Source organism: Podarcis erhardii, assembly GCF_964252035.2.
Source record: "Podarcis erhardii genome assembly, chromosome: 9".
In the NCBI taxonomy this organism is placed as follows: domain Eukaryota; kingdom Metazoa; phylum Chordata; class Lepidosauria; order Squamata; family Lacertidae; genus Podarcis; species Podarcis erhardii.
The window spans coordinates 41,187,483-41,209,637 of record NC_138512.1 but is presented as its reverse complement, the minus strand read 5'-3'; the positions used below and the strand labels follow the sequence as shown (position 1 = coordinate 41,209,637).

Sequence of the window (22,155 nt, the reverse complement as noted above, 5' to 3'; positions counted from 1 at the left end):
ACAAAATGCTCATTTTAAGCCCAAACAGAAACGACAGTCCAAGTTAAAATATTGTGAATATTCAGTGTGTGGCACATTGTGCACTTTAAAAACACCAGCTGCTGTAGCTGTACAGTGGTACCTTGGTTTAAGAACAGTCCTGTTTAAGAACGATTCGGTTTATGAGCACTGCAAAACCGGAAATAGTGTCCCAGTTTGTAAACCTTACCTCTGTCTAAGAACGAAATCCAAACGGTGGAAGGCCACCGGCAGCGGGAGGCCTCATTAGGGAAAGCATACCTCAGTTTAAGAACGGTTTCGATTTAAGAATGGACTTCCAGAATGAATTAAGTTCGTAAACCGAGGTACCACTGTAGTTCATCATCCTGAGAACCCTCTGAGCTGGGTTGCAGTTTTAACATTTCACAGGTGTAGAGCTGAGAAACGGTTACCTGCTCCAGCCCACCCTACAAGGGAAACCTCTGATTTGAAATCCCACCCTCCATTTTCAAGTCAATCCACGGATGCGACAGAGTGCAATTTTGCTTTTACAAAACTATATAACTGTTTAGCTGTTTTAACATATTATATGCATCACCTTGAGAAAAAAAAACCATGGAAAGTGGTATACAGTAATGATGATGATGATGTAGTATTAGTAGAATTCTAAAATTAAAAAATTAACAGCAGATGCAGATGACATGGTTTTCCATCAAATATTTTGGACAATAACTCCCAATAAGCTCAGTCAATATTGATGATGGGAGCTGTAATCTACAGCATCCAGAAAGTACCAAGTTGGCTACCCTTAATATATACAGTAATAAAATACAGTAGGCTGCAACCAAGCCATATAAAGGGACTGCAATAAAATTTGGTTTTAGTAGAGAACGCTGTAGTTCCACAAATGACCAGAGAGTGGCAGAATGACAACAAAAACAAGCACAAGCTGGCCAAGTGTTCCCTTCTGCAACTAGGCTCTCAGTCCTATTCTGTTTTTAGTTACAAAATAGAAACAATAAGAGGACATGAGATACTGCAAGTTAAACTAATTAAGATTAGATAGTATATGAGGATATTCCAGTGAAGTCAAAAAGAGAAAAACTAGAGTTGGCATTTCTAAATACAATATTTGATCTGATTTGCTTATCTTATTTAGTCCACACAGCCAATGCTGATTGTCTTATCTACCTAGAGGAAAATATAACTTTAATGCAAATAATATTCCAGATAAGGATTTTTCGGTTTTATTTGTTTCACTCATTAGCCACATTTTAATACCTGTATATGAACCTACAGTGTCTAAAAGGTAAAGAGCAAGGTGATAATTCAGCTTAGTTAAGAGTGCGCCCATTGCCTAAATATCAATAAAGCACCTGAATGTGTAAACCATTTTTCTCTTTGACTTTCTGGCAGACGTTATTTAAAAGCAAAGGGTGGTAGTTCTTCTCAGGGTAAAGGGAAAGGGACCCCTGACCGTTAGGTCCAGTCGCGAACGACTCTGGGGTTGCGGCGCTCATCTCGCATGGAAACACCTTCTCAGGGTAGTTGAAAGATATAACACATTAATTTCAAGGGCTACTCAGAGTGGGACTAGTGTTGACGACAACCCAAATAATCAGTTTTTGTAAACCAATCCTCATGTTCCTTGAGCAATTTAGTGAGGAAAGAATTTGAACTTAATATTTTATTAGGGACGCGGGTGGTGCTGTGGTCTAAACCACAGAGCCTAGGGCATGCCGATCAGAAGGTCAGCAATTCGAATCCCCGCGATGGGGTAAGTTTCCGTTGCCCGGTCCCAGCTCCTGCCAACCTAGCAGTTCGAAAGCACGCCAAAGTGCAAGTAGATAAATAGGTAACACTCCAGTGGGAAGGTAAACGGCGTTTCCGTGTGCTGCTCTGGTTTCGCCAGGAGCGGCTTAGTCATGCTGGCCACATGACCTGGAAGCTGTATGCCGGCTCCCTCGGCCAATAAAACGAGATGAGCGCCGCAACCCCAGAGTCATCTGCGACTGGACTTAACGGTGAGGGGTCCCTTTACCTTTACTATTTTATGTTTTAGATCAGCACAATAACATTGTGGCAAATCCTGTTTTCCCATCTTTGCACATGCAATGCCACAGAGCGCAAGGAGTACTGCAATTTTTTCTCTCTGAAACTGTTTGTATATTAAACTGAAATCCAAGCCAGATTAAAGCATTTCCCGGAGTGTACCCATTCAAGCAAAAACTAGGGGGCAAGCTTTGTGGGGACCAAGAAAACTGTTTATTTATCCATCATGCTGTTTTTGAATTCCTGCTTAGGAACAGAATTCCTCTATCTATGAATGCAGTTTATCGAAGGAAAAATGCTCCATAACTTGAGTAAATAATATATACTAGGTACTCTAATTTAGCGATGCTGGGTTGAATCTGTTCTAACAAACATACTTTCAGTTATTTTCTCTGGCAAAATATGTTAGCTTGAACCAATAATTTTAAATAATTTACTGATGACTCCTATTGTGATGCCAGAAGTTTTTTTGTGACTCTGCCCATGGTCCCCAAAATGTGTCCTTTATTTTTAAAAAATAATTTAAAAATCAGCCACACCTACTTTTACACTTCAGCCATGCCCCGTTTGATTTCAGCCCCCAGTGGGCTGATCGTGGGTCAATACGGCCTGAAAAAGGCAAGCCACCTCCATTCATGAGCCTCAGAACTCCCCGTATTTGATCACTGAAATAATTTCCTCATTTCTCAGCACTAGAAAATAGTGCTCCAAAGGATTGGTATGATTCTGCTTGTTCAATTATATGGGAATTTAAGCACCAGGTGTGGAGAGCTGTTTTATTCCCTAAGGTATCCACTTTAGTTTTATTGTAATTAACGTTCAGCAGATTCTCCCTGCAAAAAGAACTTAAGGCTACTTCTAAGCAGTAGATGGAGGCCTGCTTAGTGAAGGAAAAGGGTTGCATGTTGTTTGCATAAAGCAGTGAAGAGAGCTTTCTTTTCCCTTTGACAGATGGAATGAATTTCTCATACCTGGTCTTTGAGGCATAATTGTTTATAAAGAAGTTACATGGGAATGGATGAAGTACACATCCATGTTTCCACATTACTATATACTGGTTAGTGATACAGTGTTGTTTATAAGCAATACTGGAAGGTGCAGCTCTAACCTTCAAGTTATTACTATTGTAAAGAGTTCACACTAACAAAAAAAATAAGTGATGATCCAGACAGGTTATTTGAATAGTATTGAAAGCACTACAAAAGCAATGAACTAGGAAGCCTTTCACACAGACACATATTTATGCAAAAAAACAACATAATTATTAATTGTGACGTAGCTGGATCTGAAACCATCCTCCTTGGCAATAAATTTATATTGGCAAACCATTTCTCAAGATGCAAAACTAGATAGTTTTCATAGTTGGCCTTCATGTTAAGTATAAATGTATATACCGTAATTTGAGTTGATGCTGTGCTCCTACTTGTAGATGATAACTATTATGCGGCAGACAACAGAATCGGGTGATAAAATCAAAATCGTTCCTCATAATCATAGCCCATCCTTTAAGGTGTTCTTAAATAGCTCGCGTCTGCCATCATTTTCCAAAGACTTGCTATTAGAAAATTGGGTGATCAGTGCCACAGGTTCTGGGCACTGGGCACTATGGTAAAAAGGTAAAGGTAAAGGACTCCTGGGCGGTTAAGTTCAGTCAAAGGTGACTATGGGGTTGCGGTGCTCATCTCGCTTTCAGGCCAAGGGAGCCGGCATTTGTCCAGTCATGTGGCCAGCATGACTAAACCACTACTGGCGCAGGGAGGTGACGAGTGCCAGAGTGCACGGAAACGCCGTTTAGCTTCCCGCCGCAGTGATGCCTATTTATCTACTTGCACTGGCATGCTTTCGAACTGCTAGGTTCTCAGGATCTGGCACAGAGCAACGGGAGCTCACCCTCTCACAGGGATTCGAACTGCTGACCTTCCAATCAGCAAGCCCAAGAGGCTCAGTGTCCCTACCCGTGTCCCTACACTGGGGCTATGACAGCAGGCAGAGGTCATAGACATAAGATTGCTATTAAACCCCTGAGAGAACTAACTTGGAGAACACAAAGATGGTGAAGAAATGCTGTTTCCAAACACAATCCCATTGGGCTATATCCAGTTGTGTTAGTCCTTGAGGATAGTAGGTTCCTACTCTCACAAGTGGATGCTTCTTGCCTTCTTGCATCCCTTCAAATCTGTTTCAAATGGTTATGGGATTCTCTGGAGCAGATTTGAGTGGGAGGAGAAGAGCAGTCCACTTGTACAACATAGGGTCACCCATTACTTAGTACCATTAGTCCTTTCTTTACACTCTCTACTAACTAATTTACAAAAGTTGGCAGACTTCTTAGTCTGAATTGCAATTTCTAAGCAGAACCAAATATGTCTTTGGTCAGTGAACTTTTTGGCTTTCAAGACAGATTTATAGCCCCCCTTTCCCCCCCAACTACAACAGATTTAATTAATGATGAATCTTTTGAAAATTCTCCTTGCAGGGTTGACCTTTTCTTAGCAGCCTTACATCTCGATTGAACCATAATACTCTATTACATCTTGCTGTAGAAGAAATACTAAGTACCGTGAGAATAGAGTTTATGATGTCATCTATCTGTTGGCAAAAATATTTAATACTGGACGGAAGATCCTTCAGGGATCCATGAAAATGCAGGAAAGTGGTTCAAACAGAGTGTGGTTTTATTTGAACAGTTTTAGTAACCATTTTGGTATCCACAAGTACTTAGAGGGGTGGGGAACTTAATAGCCTCTGTTCCTTGGCTCTTCTTTTCTTCCTTGGTGTGCCACAACCCCACTCTTCCTGGTAGCTCCTGGCTGAAATAAAATGACAGTAAATGGTCATTTGTCCTGAGACCTGTTTCAAGGAAAACAGCTGGATTTCCCTGGTGCAGAAACATCTTAATGAAGTAATTACTTCCTTAATTAGAAATACTAAACAGAAATTTTCAACTCACTTGATATTGATTTGCACCATGCCATTTGCAGCAATGTATTATTAATATGCTTGTACTACTGTTGTTAACAGAGTAACTCTAATGCAAAGTAAATAATTATATTATACAAGCACATATATTGCATGCCAAATCTAAATAAAAATTGGTCTTATGATGTTACAATAGTAAAAAACAGAAAAGTTGCCTTGCAAACTCAGTTTGGCTGCCGTTGTTTGCTACTGTGCAATTGTATAATTGAAATCAGACGATGCAGTTACTTGCCGTAAACAAACGGCATGTATCCAATTGATTTAGTCCTGTACAAAACGTTATCATGTGACTGCACCAAAATTAAAACAACTTGTAAAATGGAATGTCCAGTGGTGGGAAAGGAGACCGATCCTGTTTTGTTTAAATATCAATGGTAATGATCTCTACAGCATGTTTACATTAATGACATTAATTACAACGATCCAGAATGCAAGTCAGCTAATGCGCTCAACGTTAAACCACATTTCTGTTGACCTTGAGTTTTCATCTCTTTGACCTTATGTGAAATTACACTAGCTAGTGGATTATGCGTTGCTCTAATTGTTCCTTTACTTTAACATTGGCCTTTACTTTTCTCGCTTTGTCCTAGAGTTGTTTAGCAAAATGGTAAAATAAACTTTTCTTTCAACTTTTCTTGGTGGTAGAACATGCCATTACCAACTAGCCCTTAGCACCATCATGATCATATTTAACTGTTTCATCCGGAAACCCTAAAAGAGTTTTTATTGTTAATATTAACTACATTTACATTCTGGGGTTCCTCAAAGGAACTCAAAGCAGCTTACATGGTTCTTTGCTGCCACTCTGTTCTATTGACATACCTTTAATAATAAATACTTCAAATAAATATCAATACAGAAAAAGTCATATGTCAGTTCTGAGCTGTAGTTAGTGCAAACAAGTGATTTGTTGGTGAAAACACTAGAAGATCACTGTTACAATATTTGTCTACATTTTTTTCTGCTTGTCTTTGAGGATGGCAAAAGTTCCCATTAAAGTTTCATTGGTTAAAGTACAGCGTAGTTTACAATTCACAAATCAATAAAAAACACAAATCCATACAGATGATAAGGGCCTCACTTGCAGATCTCAAGGTGTGGCCCAACACCTTTATAAGGTAGCATCAATACCTTAAACAAGGGGCAGTTGTGCATAGGTAGCCAGGGCAGATTCTGAACAATTGGTGTTCTATTGGTCCAATTTCCTGTGCTGCTCAGTACTCTGACAGATGCATTTTGCACTAGTTCTTATATAAGGTAAAGGTAAAGGGACCCCTGGCCATTAGGTCCAGTCGTGACCGACTCTGGGGTTGCGGCGCTTATCTCGCTTTATTGGCCGAGGGAGCCAGTGTACAGCTTCCGGGTCAGGTGGCCAGCATGACCAAGCTGCTTCTGGCGAACCAGAGCAGTGCATGGAAACACCGTTTACTTTTCCGCTGAAGTGGTACCCATTTATCTACTTGCACTTTGACGTGCTTTCAAATTGCTAGGTTGACAGGAGCAGGGACCGAGTAACGGGAGCTCATCCCGTCACGGGGATTCGAACTGCCAACCTTCTGATCAGCAAGTCCTAGGCTCTGTGGTTTAACCCACAGCGCCACTCGCGTCCCGTTAGTTCTCATATGTTAGTTGCAAATAAAGTACATATTTAACCCAAATGAAGCTTCTATAGTTGAGAATATTGAACTTCATAATCTTTGTAAGCAATATCCCCCCCCCAAAAAAAAGCAATCAAGGAAAAGCAATTTTCATTATACTTTACACCACTTGTTTGTAGCTCTTGAACCAGCAGTACTTCCCAAGTTCAGTGATGAGTCTTGTATACTGAATATGAGCTAATTTGTTAAAGCACCAGCTATAATGGATTTCAGTTCACTTCAGCAGATTCATTATTCAGAGATCAAGTATATACATACATGGCCTTGTGGGTTATAGCCTGAACAGTTAGATGAAAGGGATTTTTAAAATAAAAAAATACAGATTGTAATAATTATATTAAAGCTAAAATGTATGTTACCATCAACAAAGAAGTGATTATAAGCAAGCATCCTGACATTTGTCAGCTAATTAACACCTATAGTTAGCTAAAAACTCATTATCTTGATTAGGCGGGAAATGAGCTAAGCCCTACTACATTCAATTGGGCTTACTCCTGTGTAAATATGTAGAGAATTGAGCTATGAATAGCAGTGCATAACAGAGCTCTGTGGCAGTTAATGTTTGCTCATGTCTGTAGTTCATGAGTACAATCATGTATACAAAGCTGATCTGTAAGGGATAAATTCTCAGCAATAAGCCTTTTGTAACTGCAAGAGATGCTTGCTTTTATTTTAATAGTTCACATCTGCCAGAGCTAGTGAGTAAAATATTCAGGTCCATCAACACGAACTCAAGCTGATTATTTGTGGTGGTGTTGGGGAGAGCCTAAAGGACAACAAACCTGGCTCATTTTAGAAACAAGTGTTAAATTTTAAGACTTTATAAGTAATGCCCAGTCCTAGTGCCTCTGTTAATTAAAACCTCTACATTCCCAATATACTTTCCTCTGTACTTAGTCACTTTAATTTATTATAATTTGTTTCTTCCTCTCATATCCTAATGAAATGCCATATTTCTAAAATGGAGAAGTGGATTACATAAATAGGCTGTTTTTAGAATTAATGAAACCTCCTCAGTGTGTTAATTAATCCAAAGCTTTAACGAGGGATGTATTCAGAATGATTAACCTGCCAAGGTATTGAAATTGTTCTCTCCAAGCCCAATCCAATCAGGTAAGGTGGGTAATAATAGGAAACAGGCAAGTCTCAGGAGTGGTGCCTGGGCCTCAGAATTCCCTTCCCCAAGGTAACTCGGGTACCAGATTTCTTTTCAGTGCCAGATGAAGACCTTTTTATTTGCCCAGGTATTTTATGCCTCTGTTTTAAAACTGGTCTTATTTTCTCGGATGCACTTTTATATCTCTGTCTTTGTACCTGATTTGAGTATATTTTTAGGTGCATGTTTGAATTTCAAAGTGAATTGTATAGTTTTTCTGTTTGTGTGTGGTTTTGTTTGTTTGTTTTTTGCTGCATAAATTCTCCAAATACAATATAGCACAAACCAGCTCACCTTATATCAGTATTTTACAGCAGAGGGTGGGTGTGTGAGAGAGAGAATTAATAAATCTCATTAATTTCAATGGTGCTTACTTTCAAGTCAATATGATTATGTACTGCGAGATCCTGCAAAACAGAGCATGCTGCATCAGTGAGGATCGCTTCCTAGCTAAAAATCCGAAGTAAGTGTGCATAGAACAGGGCTGCAAGCCTCTTGATGACACTGGCGGTTCCCTCATTGCGAGAAGCAAAGCTACAGGGAACCAGGCAGAGGGCCTTCTCGGTAGTGGCACCTGCCCTGTGGAACGCCCTTCCAGCAGATGTCAAAGCGATAAACAACTACCTGACATTCAGAAGACATCTTAAGGCAGCCCTGTTCAGGGAAGTTTTTAACGTGTGATTTTATTGTATTTTTGGTTTCTATGGAAGCCACCCAGAGTGGCTGGGGAGGAACAGCCAGATGGGCGGGGTATAAATAATAAATTGTTATTATTATTATTACTTAATCATGCACACTATCTTAGCAATGTGTCCACCACATCTTATACTGCTTCAGACTACAAATATGTTACAGTGGTGCCTCGCAAGACGAAATTAATCCGTTCCGCAAGTCTCTTCGTCTTGCGGTTTTTCGTCTTGCGAAGCACAGCTATTAGCGGCTTAGCGCTATTAGCGGTTTAGCGGCTATTAGCGGCTTAGAAAAAGGGGGGGGGAGGAAAAAAACTCACAAGAACTCGCAAGACGTTTCGTCTTGCGAAGCAAGCCCATAGGGAAATTCGTCTTGCGAAGCACCTCAAAAGACGGAAAACTCTTTCGTCTAGCGAGTTTTTCGTCTTGCAGGGCACCACTGTACATTATATATAAAATGCCAAATACAAATTGCACTAATTATCTAGAAATCTGCCTAAATATTACAGAAGTATGCTAAATTTAGAAGACTACTGTAGTAAAAATACTGCATTTTCATTTCCCACCCCATGTGGACGTTATTTTAGGATACTTCCTGTAGCCATAGACATGGGAATTGGGTGTCAAAAGATTTACTGGAGAGAAAGAGAGAGAAAATAGTTTTACACATTTTCTTGGAAAAGTCAAAAGAACTGAGAAAAACAAAAACAAAATTTAGATAAACACAAGCTGTCTGCTATCTAGTCTGTAAGCCACAAGTAGCCATTTTTGGGTGGCTGTTCGTATTACAGAATTTTAACAGTGAGATTTGCCAGCGCTCTAGTTTATTGAACAAGTATGCACAAATTCTAAGTGTGGAAACTTGGATAATCCAAAGGTGGCATGAATGAAGTAGGTATGGCAAAGTGAAAAGAGGACAGGGCTCTTGTACCTTTAACAGGTGTGTAGAAAAGGCATTTCAACAGGTGTGGCTTTGCCATGCAAGCTAGACCTGTTGGAAACCTCTCTTTATCTGGCTAGTCAAATAAGGTTGTATTTATTTTATGTACTTATTTATGATGTTATACTGCGACAGTTGTCCCAAAGTGGTTTCCCAAACAATAAAATAATATCTGTACTACAATCAGTGGTTTTCTTCGAGAAAAACGGTGCTGGCGGTACTGACCATGAAATCGTTACAGTAAGTGTCATTTTTAATTTGTTTTTGGTAGATGATTTATTAGTTTTTGATTACATTCCAATAATAGCCTCATTATAACAATGTCAATCTATAATACAATTATTACTACCAATCGTTCAAATACCAAATTATATAATTTAATTAAAGTGCCTCCCCCACGTGCTAAATTTGCTGGCTTTCTGATTTTCTTTATTTCTGCGTTCCAAAATCTTATTAGTTTCAACTACATTCGTCATAACAGTAATTCCCTATACAGCAGCTGCAATGTTAATAACTTCTATTCGTGTTGACACATTAAATGATTTATAAAACCTTTTGCAAAAGAGCTCTCTCCCTTTTTACACACACAGTTCCATTTGATGTTATAATCCATATTGTTAATCCAATTTCTTCCATCCTCACTTGTACAAGTATAATTTGAACTAACTTTCAGGGGAGGGTTGCCAAATCATAAATGTACAGAGGAAAACTTTAAATAAACATACCGTAGGCTCCCCCCCATCTTTTGCACCATATGAAGTCTTATCTCAAATACAAACCTTAAGTCCTTGCCGTTGGTTTGTTCCAGTTTGTGATCTCATCTCTTCTAGCACGTACCTGTACTTTAGTCCAATTAAGCTCTAATCAACAGGAAAACCTCTGCTTCTTAATGGCGGCGTAGGAGGGCTTTTGCCAGACAAAGTGCTTTTGCACTCAGCACCTCCCTGGCCCCTGCATTCCATGCTGGAGCGAGGTAACGAGATGGCCTGCGAGTGAAGCAGCCCTGGGGGGAATTTGCAAGAATGATTTACCCTCTATCATCCTTGTTTTTGCATCTCCTACGCTCTCCCTCTGTCGTGGGTGCTGCTTCCATGAAGGCAGACTGGAACCAGAAGCCAGTAAGTGCCACACTTTTAACCAGTACTTTTCTTCTAGAAAAAAAGGCGCTGGTGTACCTTTCAGTACCCCCAGAAAAAAAGCACTGCTTAAGAGGAAGATGATGATGTCTTCATTTGGTGATGACAGAGCATCACTGATGTGCTCAACCATGCTTCCAGGAGGAAGTTGGGGTCTCATAATGAATGAGAAGGTTGTATTTGACATCCCCACACACTGAGCAACACTGTCCCCTCTACTTTAGGAAGAAGCACTTAAGGGTTTATATGTTCCAATAAGATATAGGCAATCGGTGCAAATTCAACACAAGTAGTGTGAGGCCTCATAGCACCCAAAAACCAGCTAATTCTTGAGTGGCAGCATTCTGCACTAGTTTCTCGTTCATCTTCAACAGTAGCCCTGTGTAGAGCTTACGACAATAGTCAAGGTGGGACATCACCAGAGCATGCAGGATTGTGATCAGGCTATCTTGGTCCAGAACTACCATAGCTGATGAACCAGCTAGAGTTCAAAGCAGGCACTCAATACCATGAATAGCACTTGTGCCTCCAGTGATAAAGATGGACCTACGAGCACATTCAGACCACTTACCTGCTCATTCAGGGTCAGTGTGACACCATTCAGAATAAGGCTGAGCACCCAATCGATGTACATAAGAACCATATGTATGTGAAGTTGAATGCAGTCAATGGGAGTTTTTAAGACTAAAAAATGGTTTTGGTGTGTGTGTGAGCAGACTCTAAAGGTAAAGGTACCCCTGACCGTTAGGTCTAGTCGCAGACGACTCTGGGGTTGCGTGCTAATCTCACTCTGCAGGCCGAGGGAGCTGGCGTTTGTCCGCAGACAGCTTCCGAGTCATGTGGCCAGAACAGCACACAGAAATACAGTTTACCTTCCCGCAGGAAGCAGTACCTATTTATCTACTTGCCCTTTTGACGTGCTTTTGAACTGCTAGGTTGGCAGGAGCAGGGACCGAGCAACGGGAGCTCACAGGCTCTACTGTGCCCTTAAAACAACCATCAGACAGAAAGCCAGTTGCATAGTGTATTATTAAGCACATAGCTAGAGCACATCAAATAATGCCAGCTTGGTTGAGAGCAGTGAAGGCATAGAATAAATAATTATCGACAGATTTAAATACTTTGCTTAGAGAAAACAAGTACAAAAATATGGGATCTCCATTCCCTAGTGTGCCCTTGCTACTTATAAATTGGCAAAATATGTAACACTTTACTTTTTATTCTCATGCCATGTTCTTTACTCTTTTCATTCAACACTCCCAAAAGCAGTGAGAGTTAATATTATCATGGTCAGTCATTGTCATATAAGATGCTAGTTGTGCCCACTGCTGGAATCAGCAATTTGATTGTGTATTGTTGGAATCTCAAGATTTTGAAAACAACCCACAGCCATTTTAATTTAAGAAAGCAAATATACACAAAGCACATGGAATCTGGTGACTGGCACAGAACCAGGCACATTGTGTAACTGATTCCTCAGAGGCCAGCTTCTTTTTCTTTCTTTCTTTTAAAATTGCTATTTAGTTTTATTCTCAATTGTGGATCAAGAGCCTGTAACTTAACCAAAGTTCCTCCTATTTCAGTTCAATTGATGATCACTTCAGGGGCAAACAATACATTATACACAGATATGTGTAACAAAATCCCTCAGTTCTATTTTCTTCCAAAATGAGACCCACACTTGAAAAGTTGCAAGCTGAGACACAGAAACAGTATGTCTTGTTGGTTCTTAGTCCTTTTCCTCGCAGCCAAAAATTACCCCCTCTAGCACTTTTTCACACAACAAGGAAAAAGATACCAATGTCTATGTTGTATGTTGCTAGCAGTGAGGGGCATGAGCTTTAAAGAAACAGTGCACAACTACAGTATATTTGAGAAACGATAAGCACTTTTGATAGAACCAGAGTTAACTGGAATAAATGAGTAATTCTTAGGCTGCAAACTACTAAACACAGTTACCTAGGACTAAGTCCTAGCAAACTTAACAGGGATTACTTTTGAATATAGGAAGACGCTGTTACTCAAAATAACAAAAAATGCATGAATAACTCTTTATGTCACAGATGATCTCAGGTCTGAGTCATACAATTGTGAATATTTTTTTAGTGTAGCGTACACCCATCTTAAAATAGGGCTGTAATCCAAACCGGGGGGGGGGGGGGAATCTGGCCAAGGACAACAGAACAGACATAAAAAGTGAAATGTTTAGGTGGATCATAGTTTGCCATGTCGTGGGAAATCTTTCTTAAATGAGTTGATCCAGGATATGTGAGCTGATATCTTGACAGCTATTTGTGCATTCAGAAGAGACTGTTTATCACCTCGGAATCCCTCAAAAGAAGTAAATTGTAGAGCCTCCTGCATAATAATAATGATGATGATGATGAAAATGTATATTCAAAGTGATAGGTTTGCTGGATGAAAATATTAAAAATAAAGGAAAATATGTATATCTTACTATTGTCTTAATAGTTGTAGAGAAAGAACATTATTATTTATTATAATTTACAGAATGCCTAATATGCACTAGATACTACACAGAAATAATAATAATTATAAACCCACAAGACCCTTCCTGCAAGCTTAGAATCTAAACATCATGAGGGAAGTTAGAGAGAAAGGAGAACCTTTGAACAAATTGGGAGAAAGTGAAAGAAGGATAGTAGGAACAAAAATACAATAATTAACTTCAGAATAAGAAACATAAAATCGAAACAACGCATTAAGATGGAAAATACAAGAGAGGATATGTCACCTGAATATTCCATCCACAAGATAACTAAAGAAAGAACAAAGACAAGGAACAGAGTAAGGGTGTGTCAGTTTACCAAAAAGATTAGTGTTAGATGAATGTAGGCCCTGGGAAGAATAGAGGAATATAAATAAGAAGGGAGCAATATTATGAAGAGAAGTTCAAAACTTACTGCAAAAACAGCAGAGAAATCCAGTAAAGGGAAAAATATAGATACATAAAAGTGAAGAAACAAACACTAAATGAACAGAAGAGTTGAAAACTGAGATAATGTTTTACGCTGAGCGACAGATCAATTTTCAGAATGTTCTAGAGAAAGAATGGGGATAAAACTTTGTCCAAAGCAGAAATATCAGCCAAAGAGAAGGATAAAAGATAACACCTAAACACTTGTTGAGAAGATTAGAGGGTAATATTCCAAACTGAATGAGAAAAAGAAGCAAGCAGCAAAGATTTTAGGAGGAATGGCTAACTATGGTCCTCCAGATGTTGTTGAACTACTGTACATCTCCGACTCTGGACTGTGCTGAGGGAAAGAGTTGGAGTCCAACAACATATGGAAGACCGCAAATGAGTCACCCTGATTTAGGGAGAAACAAAATACATGCACAGTGCACTTCTATACATGTTTACTCAAAAGAAAGTCCCAATAAGTTCACTAGGGCTTCCTCCCAGGAAATGGTGTATAGGATTGCAACATTAGGCTTGCACATGTTAAGGTTTTTAAAATGTTTCTGTTCAGTTTTTACAAAAGTAAGCATCAAAACTGTGCTAATACAGTGGTACCTCGGGTTACATATGCTTCAGGTTACAGATGCTTCAGGTTACAGACTCCACTAACCCAGAAATAGTACCTCGGGTTAAGAACTTTGCTTCAGGATGCGAACAGAAATCGTGCTCTGGCAGCGCGGCAGCAGCAGGAGGCCCCATTAGGTAAAGTGGTGCTTCAGGTTACAACAGTTTCAGGTTAAGAAAAGACCTCCAGAACGAATTAAGTACTTAACCCGAGGTACCACGGTATATCAATAGACATTTGTATCAAAAATAGTAATAGAGTTCTCATCCCTCTCACCCACTGAGGGAGAAGAAAGTATAATATTACATGTATAGATGGAGGATGCCAATTTGATGGATTGCCAGGCAGGAAAGTAATAAAAGAAGTGCAATAGTTGGAGTCTTGAGTTCCATTTAGAGCTCTCATATATTTTGTAAATTTCTCCATTAATTCCACTGTCCATATCTTTTGCCTCCATAAGGCAAGTTGCAAGTTTGCTGATTCCACACCCACCCACCCCAGTTTTGTGCCACCTGTAGCCCGACTGCCACAAGTAGAAATGTTTTTAGTTCCTTGGAATGCAACTCCTGTTGCTCTCCGTGGAAAACATATTAGATATTAAGTTTGAGATAATGATCCAACATCCAGGCAGAAATAGATTAGACATATTGGTAAAAACAGCAGGAGAAGAGGAAACAGGGGCCGGAAGGGTGAAGAGCTAGATATTGTCAGTAGGATAAAGGTAAAGGGACCCCTGACAATTAGGTCCAGTAGCGGACATCTCTGGGGTTGCGGCGCTCATCTTGCTTTAGTGCCTGAGGGAGCTGGTGTGCAGCTTCTGGGTCATGTGGCCAGCATGACTAAGCCACTTCTGGCGAACAGAGCAGCACACGGAAACGCCATTTACCTTCCCACCAGAGTGGTACTTATTTATCTACTTGTACTTCGTGCTTTCGAACTGCTATGTTGGCAGGAGCAGGGACTGAGCAACGGGAGCTCACCCTGTCACGGGGATTCAAACCGCTGGCCTTCTGTTCGGCAAGCCCTAGGCTCTGTGGCTTAACCCACAACGCCACCCGCATCCCGCATCCCCAGTCAGTAGGATACTGAGAGTCAAAAAAAGAAACCAGATTTTCAAGAGGAAATGTACAAAGAGTAAAGGGAAATAAGCCCAATAACTGAAACCCTGAGAAAAGAAAAAAAGAGCGATTGACAGAACTGTAAAAGAACAATTTGTTGAGTAGATTAATCCAAAACAGTACATAAGATATCTTTTATGACACCTTTGCCTGTGTGACGTTTATTCTGGATTCAGTTCCCCACCCTGCCTAGTTAATTGTTTCCCTTTAACCTTCAGTGTCTACAAACACAGGAATTTTCTAATTGCAGTCAAGACTAGTCATTATATCATTCTTAGTTCTGGCTGACATCATGGGCATAGCCAGGACTTTTGTTGGGGCGGCAGAACCTATGTGATTGGTCAGTTAAGTATTTCTATTGTTTTACTTGATGGGGGGGTAGCTGCTCCCCCTGCACCCACTTGGCCACACCCATGGCGGACATTGCAACACGTCTTTTTTAAAGCATGGACAATAGAAATCGTGTTAGCATAATGCCCTCTAATTGGCTTCAAAAGCATGTGCCTGAGACACTGATTGGTCCATGTTACCAGGAAGTTTTCTAACTATAGAAGATTCTCCAGTCTCAAAAATTCAGATGAAGACGACAGAGAAGGTTTTAGGTTAGCACAACTGGTGTGGCTGCACATGGGGCATCATGCTGCAGGGGCACCAAAACAATGCTGTAAAACAGAGTGCAGGGGGGGAATTTTAGCACAGGGTACTGCTGAAATTTGAGACCAAAGTCCGCCATTGAAGATGGAGCTTGCTAATATAGGGTAACTACTTTCCTTGCTCCATTTATCAAAGAGCAACAGCAACCATCAATCATTGGACTACTGCAATGTACTCTACATGGGGCTATCTTTGAAGGTGACATGGAAACTACAACTAATCCAGAATGTGGCAGCTAGACTGGAGTGGCCGCCGAGACCACATAACACCAGTCTTGAAAGACCTACATTGGCTCCCAGTATGTTTCTAGGCATGATTCAAAGTGTTGGTGCTGACTTTTAAAGCCCTAAATGGCCTTGGCCCAGTATACCTGAAGGAGCGTCTCCACCCCCATTGTTCTGCCTGGACACTGAGGTCCAGTGCCGAGGGCCTTCTAGAGGTTCCCTCACTGTGAGAAGCGAAGTTACAGGGAACCAGGCAGAGGGCCTTCTCGGTAATGGCACTCGCCCTGTGGAATGCCCTCCCACCAGATGTCAAAGAAATAAACAACTATCTGACTTTTAGAAGACACCTGAAGGCAGCCCTGTTTAGGGAAGCTTTTAATATTTGATGAATTATTGTATTTTAATATTTTGCTGGAAGCTGCCCAGAGTGGCTGGGGAACCGAGCCAGATGGCGGGGTATGTATGTATGTATGTATGTATGTATAAATAAATAAATAAAATGTTAGGCAACTATGTCTTGTTTCTTTTACCTCATCCTGGGACAAAGAAAATTTGTTTTTAACCAAATTTAGAAGTTATAATCCTATGCACTTGCTATGGGACTTATTTCTGAGAAAATATTCACAGGATTCTGCCTTCTTCTTTTCTTGTGCATTTGAATGCCAAGTGACCCTGATTTTCTAAAAAATAAGCTTATTTTTACATTTTACTTCATTAAACCTTCTATGTAAATCCATGCTCAAATACTTCCAGCAGCTGAGACACCCTGAAATGTCTATAATTACGAACATCATCATTATTATGTATTAGATTTCTTGCCTGTCCTTCACCATAATGTCCATGGGCAGGTTACAGCAAGGTTACAATTGCTATTCAATATTGGGTGACCTGAACATTTTTGGGTGACCTGCACATTTTCACTATATAGTGGTACCTTGGTTTTCGAACGTAATCTGTTCCAGAAGACCGTTCAAAAATGGAAAACTCAATATGGAAGCCGCGTGGCATGTTCGACGTTTGAGGCGTGTTTGAAAACCAAACCATTTACCTCCGGGTTTACATTGTTCGAAAATTGAAATGTTCATCAACGGAGACGTTCAAAAACCGAGATACCACTGCATTAGGGCCTTGATAATTTAGAAAAAAGGCAAATAAGGAGGGGCATGACAGATGTTTATAAGTTCATACATGGCATGAAGATACTGGGTAGGATATTAAGAGGCTTTTCTCTCACACAAAACTAGACACATGCAGTGGTAGGAGGCCAGGCGGTGTCCGCTGTGGCAAGGCCCAGCAGAGTCTGCCGCAGCTGCGAGTAGGCTTGGCGGGGGCCACTGCAGCTGCAGGAAGCCCTGGCGGGGATGGTTGCAGGTAGGCCCTGTGAAACCTGTCGCGGCCACAGGTAAACTGCAGCCGTGGGAAGGCCCAATAGGGCCCGCTGCAGGCCGCAGAATATTGAGGAGGCCCAGGCCTACTTGAACATTTTGGGGGGCTTGCTCTACCCCCCCCCATGGCACTCCTAATACTAGAAATTGGGACCATCCAACAAAGGTGAGTGTGGGAAGATTCAGGACAGACCAAAGAAACTTCTTCACACAATAACCAAGCTAAACTATTGAAATTGCTCCCACAAAATGTAAAATGATGGTCACCTACTTGGATGGTGTTTAAAGAGAATAAGACAAATTAATGGAGGAACGAGTCTATCAACAGCTACTTGTGCTGCCTACAGCCTTCCCATAGGAATCTGGTTAGCCACTGTAAGAACAGGATCTTGGAGGAGATGGGCCTTTGGTCTGATCCTACCAGGGCTTTCCTTATGCTCTTAACCTTTCGTTACTGCTTGAGACAAAAAAGGGAAAGTCTACACTTGCCATCGTAGCTGTCCCTGCTACTTCTGCTACCTTCATTAGCCACAGGAATCCTGCTTTACTTTTCTCATTATTGCTGGTGAGCAAGGAAAGGCCCTTGTCCCACCTACCTCACAGGGTTGTTGCAAGGACTTCTGGATCATGCACATGGACAGCCGAGAACTCTGTAGACATAATCTTGCCAGGGGATTTACGTGGTACTTGAAAGCTCCTAATTTTGCCTGAATTGTATCCTATGCTCTACACCAGCCATCCCCAAACTCGGCCCTCCAGATGCTTTTGGACAACAATTCCCATCATCCCTGACCACTGGTCCTGTTAGCTAGGGATGATGGGAGTTGTAGTCCCAAAACATCTGGAGGGCCGAGTTTGGAGATGTCTGCTCTACACAGTTACTTGTTGAATCATATTATATCAAACCACTAAGCTCAATCCTTTTTCTTTTCCCCTTTTCTTACTCTTTTTCTGTTGCCCCTTAGTGACCGAATTTCAGCTGGCATTGGCAGTCCGATTGGATCCCATCTGTCCGTGTAATGCGAGTTTTTATTGTAGCGACGATACTCCTCCCTGAACCTCCTTGACATTTTGCAGACTTGGAAGGAACCAGAGATATTAAATGGGCGAAGGGGCAACAACAGAGAGGTCTCCACCTCCTACTTGCTCCGAGGCGTCAGGAGAAAGGCGCTTCGTTTGCGCGGAGTTCAGGGCAGCTCAGCGCCCATCCCTAAGCAGAGCGAGCAGGCAGCTCATGATGGGACTCCGCAGAGGCCAGGTCCTTAAAACCGGGTGGAAATCAAGGCTCAGGAAGTTAAGCCCCAGAGGTGCGTGAAGACACTCACGTTACATGTTCCAGCTCTTTCATCCTCGTGACTCACACGCCTCAAAAACCGAGGCCCGCTTGCAGCCCGCGCTGGCTGCCTCCTTACGCACCCCGCCGCCCGCCCGCCCGCCCAGTTTCTCCATTTCTGCGCCGCCCGCCCGCCGTCAAACTGCTGTTGTTCCAACTCTGTTTTCTGGAGAGGGGCTGGCAGGGCCTCGGCGGAGCAGCCTCTCCTTCTCCCCCGCCCTTGCCTCCAGTGCTTGGAGGATTATTGCTCAAAGCCGGCTGCTCCAGCGCAAGGGAGGGATTTACCTGCTGCTGGAGCTGTTGTTGTTGTTAGCAGCGCCTCCCCGCCTCTCTCTCTCCAGAGGCAGCAGCGCAGCGGCGCCCAGAGGATTGCGCGCGGCTGAGCCAACTCCCAGGGAACCCGCTCCGGGGAGCGTGTGCGCGTCGGGGGGAAGCGGGCGGTTCGCGCCTCGCCGAGGAGAAAACTTTCTGCTTTCCGGACATGGGAGGCTCACTACTCTAGATAAAGCCCCACCGCCGAGCAAAACAACCGCCGAGGAGGCGCTCGAGGCCGCCCAGGTATTCCTTCGCTCCTTTTAATTCTTTAGTGTTAATCTGGTGTGGCAGCGGCTCACCCACCCACGTGTTTCTCCCGAGAGGAATTTTCCTCTTCAGAGGACTGTCGTGTTTCTTCGCTCCCGGACTGAGGGGTCGCGCCGGGCTGTTGGATGCTTTGCTCCCATGGGGAGTGGGTGGCGACCCCCAGGAATGACGCCGTTTTGACCTCGAATTACCACTGCGGCCTAGGAAGGAGCCGGGTGCTGCGCTTGCTTGCGTGCGGCGTTTTCTTGTGCCTCTCAGAGGTGATGGGCCAGTTCAGGTTTCAGCGGAGGAGGAGGAGGGGCGCGCCTGTTGCAAAGCTTGAAAAGGGAGGAAGAAAAGAAAAGAGTCTGGAGAGGGTTTGTGAGGTCTTCCCGCCTTTGTCGGGTTTCTCCCGCGCCTGAAAGTATTTCTGAAACACTTGTTGCTTCTCGGAAAACGTTTGGAACCCGGGAGTTTTCTCTCCCTCCCTCCCCCAGTTAATTGTCAGCGTGCCTGGTTGCAAGAGGCGCCCGCACAAAGCATTGCAATTTGCAAATGCAGGAGGGAGGGTTGGGTGCTGCTTGCCTCGGGTTTTGTAAGAACGCGAGCGGCAGATGACTCAAAAGTCTTCTCTCTCTGTCAAACTCTGCCCAGACGAAACCGGTCTCTCTCTTGAGTTAACAAACTTAATCCTCTCCCTGCTGGGGAATGGATGCTGCTGCTGTGGGAGGGGCGAACAGGGAAGCGACTTTCTTAGCTAGAGGAAGGTAGCAACACGTTACAGCAAACTTTGTTTACTTCACATCGCTGCTAATAATTACAGTACTGTTCTGTTTTAAAATTGATTGGATCGACCCTTTCCCATTGCCCCCAGAAAAGGGTTAGGTTGTGGTTATTGCCATTCCATCCCTAGATGGCCTGCACTAATAGTAACTGGCAAGCTGACAAAATTATATAGGTCACTGGGAAATAATTCCAGCTTAATCGCCTTTATCTTTTTGGCTAAGAGGGAAAAGAGTTTCCGCTTACCATAGAGATGGCTGTTTTGATCAAAGTAAGGCTCTTTTCAGAAATGATGCTTAGAGTGATTTTTTATTTCTTTCCTCATGTCTTGCACTTTTATATCAATCTTTGTTTTGGATTTTCCTGGATCTAGACATCCGATGCACATTTCCCAAACATTTTATGAGCAAGGAATGATCCCATTTACACAATTGTTTTCCTTCTTTGAAGCCAGTATGAATTACAGCAAAGTAATATGTGATCTAGGAATAATTTATAGTACCTGTAGTTTGTCAAAGAATATACAGGTTAGTTGTTTAAAAATGCATGCATATTGTTTCATCAGTTGCATGCAGCATGAACCTCTGCTAGCAGATACAGAGGAGAGCTGCAAATAGTGTTGAGAGATGCAGTGAGTCCAGGTATGGAAGACTTTCCCAACCCAGGACACTAAGTTTGTAAAGGCTGATGTGAAGTTTGCATGTATACAGTCCAAATTATTTTTCTAAGGTTTGAGTATGAAACTTTGATGTTTTTTAGGGTTCTGTAGGAGACACTTAAAAGGATTCTGTTAAACATGTAAATTCACTCATATAGCTCAACAGGTTGTGTGGCCCTGTCTCCCTTTCCCTCAGAATGGGTACCTAAAAACTGATTTCTGGCTGGCTTTCTGAATCTTGATTCTGGCCTCTAGGCGCGTATAAGGTCATCACATGGATACATTTTAGTGAAGTTCTTCATTACAACATTTAAAATAAGCTTGAAGTTTTACTTTAAGCAGTTCGATGCCTAATGCATCTTAAGGCACAAGCTTAAGCATCTTTACCATCAAATAAGTTGGCTGGGTGAAAAGAAAGTTTGTGAGTGAGTGAAGGGTCCTTACATGTTTAGGCTGTAACCTGATTCATAGCTATCAGAGTTGGCCTTGCTTATGAGTAAACATGTACATGACACTATGATTTATTTTGATAAAATTGATTGTTAATTTCTTTCTTTGGGTATATTGTATGACTGGAGATTAGAGATAAGGGGAACAATAGTTAAATAAGTTTTTTTTTGGAAATCATGTGAGCTAAGTCACTTTATTATTCTAGGCACATAACTGTGGGGGTGAAGAAGGCATAGAAAAGCTGTTTCAGCAAATGAGCTTCTAAAACCACAGTATGCCTTTTAAAAAATGTATTGATGAACACAGGCTTGCTTAACTGCTTTCTTTAATTTTGTGAAACTGGGGGGTGGGAAGAGTTACCTGTAGTCTGATTTGACACAGACTGGCTGGCCTGTGTGAAGTCTGTGACCTAAGCAGTCAGCCATGTAGGGTGGTTTATCAGAGTCTTGATAAAACACCTGTTTTTGCTGTCTATTTGTGAAGCACTTGGCAGATCACAATTCTTGGCTGGTAGAATGTTGTTTGACTTGAAGTTGTTTACTGATCATTTGTTTCCAGTGTCTTGGTGCATGCTTGATTGATTAAGGAAACTAGTAATAATGGCATCCATAAGTGATGTTGTTCTCCACTAACTGACACGTGATTGTGTTTAGATGTTGTTGTCTACTTTCTGTCTAAAATTATATATATTTTCAAGAGCTTAGTATTTGTAAACTTGTTCCTAAGCGGTCATGCATTTAATTAATAGGAATATTAAAGGTCATGAACCAGTTGCATTGAATAGCCACAGCTTTTAAAATTGTGCCTTTACTCTGCCACCTGGCTTTCAAATAATGATAACTGAGCCTTTGA

General features: G+C 41.7%; 1 protein-coding gene and 1 long non-coding RNA gene across 2 annotated transcripts in view; one reads left to right on the top strand and one right to left on the bottom strand.

Annotated features, from left to right (window-relative positions):
* Positions 1-4,454: 4,454 nt before the first annotated feature.
* Positions 4,455-19,070, bottom strand: LOC309349490. Its single transcript, XR_014159959.1, has 2 exons — positions 18,463-19,070; positions 4,455-4,841 (listed from the first exon to the last, which is right to left on the bottom strand). It is a non-coding gene; the product is annotated as an uncharacterized lncRNA (long non-coding RNA).
* A 179-nt stretch (positions 19,071-19,249) lies between these two features.
* The window catches only part of FHIP1A (FHF complex subunit HOOK interacting protein 1A), a 74,876-nt gene continuing 71,970 nt past the window's right edge, over positions 19,250-22,155 (top strand). The window contains exon 1 of the mRNA XM_081875265.1: positions 19,250-19,409. The gene's annotated coding sequence lies outside the window, so the exon portion shown is untranslated. The remainder of the gene's footprint in view (positions 19,410-22,155) is intronic.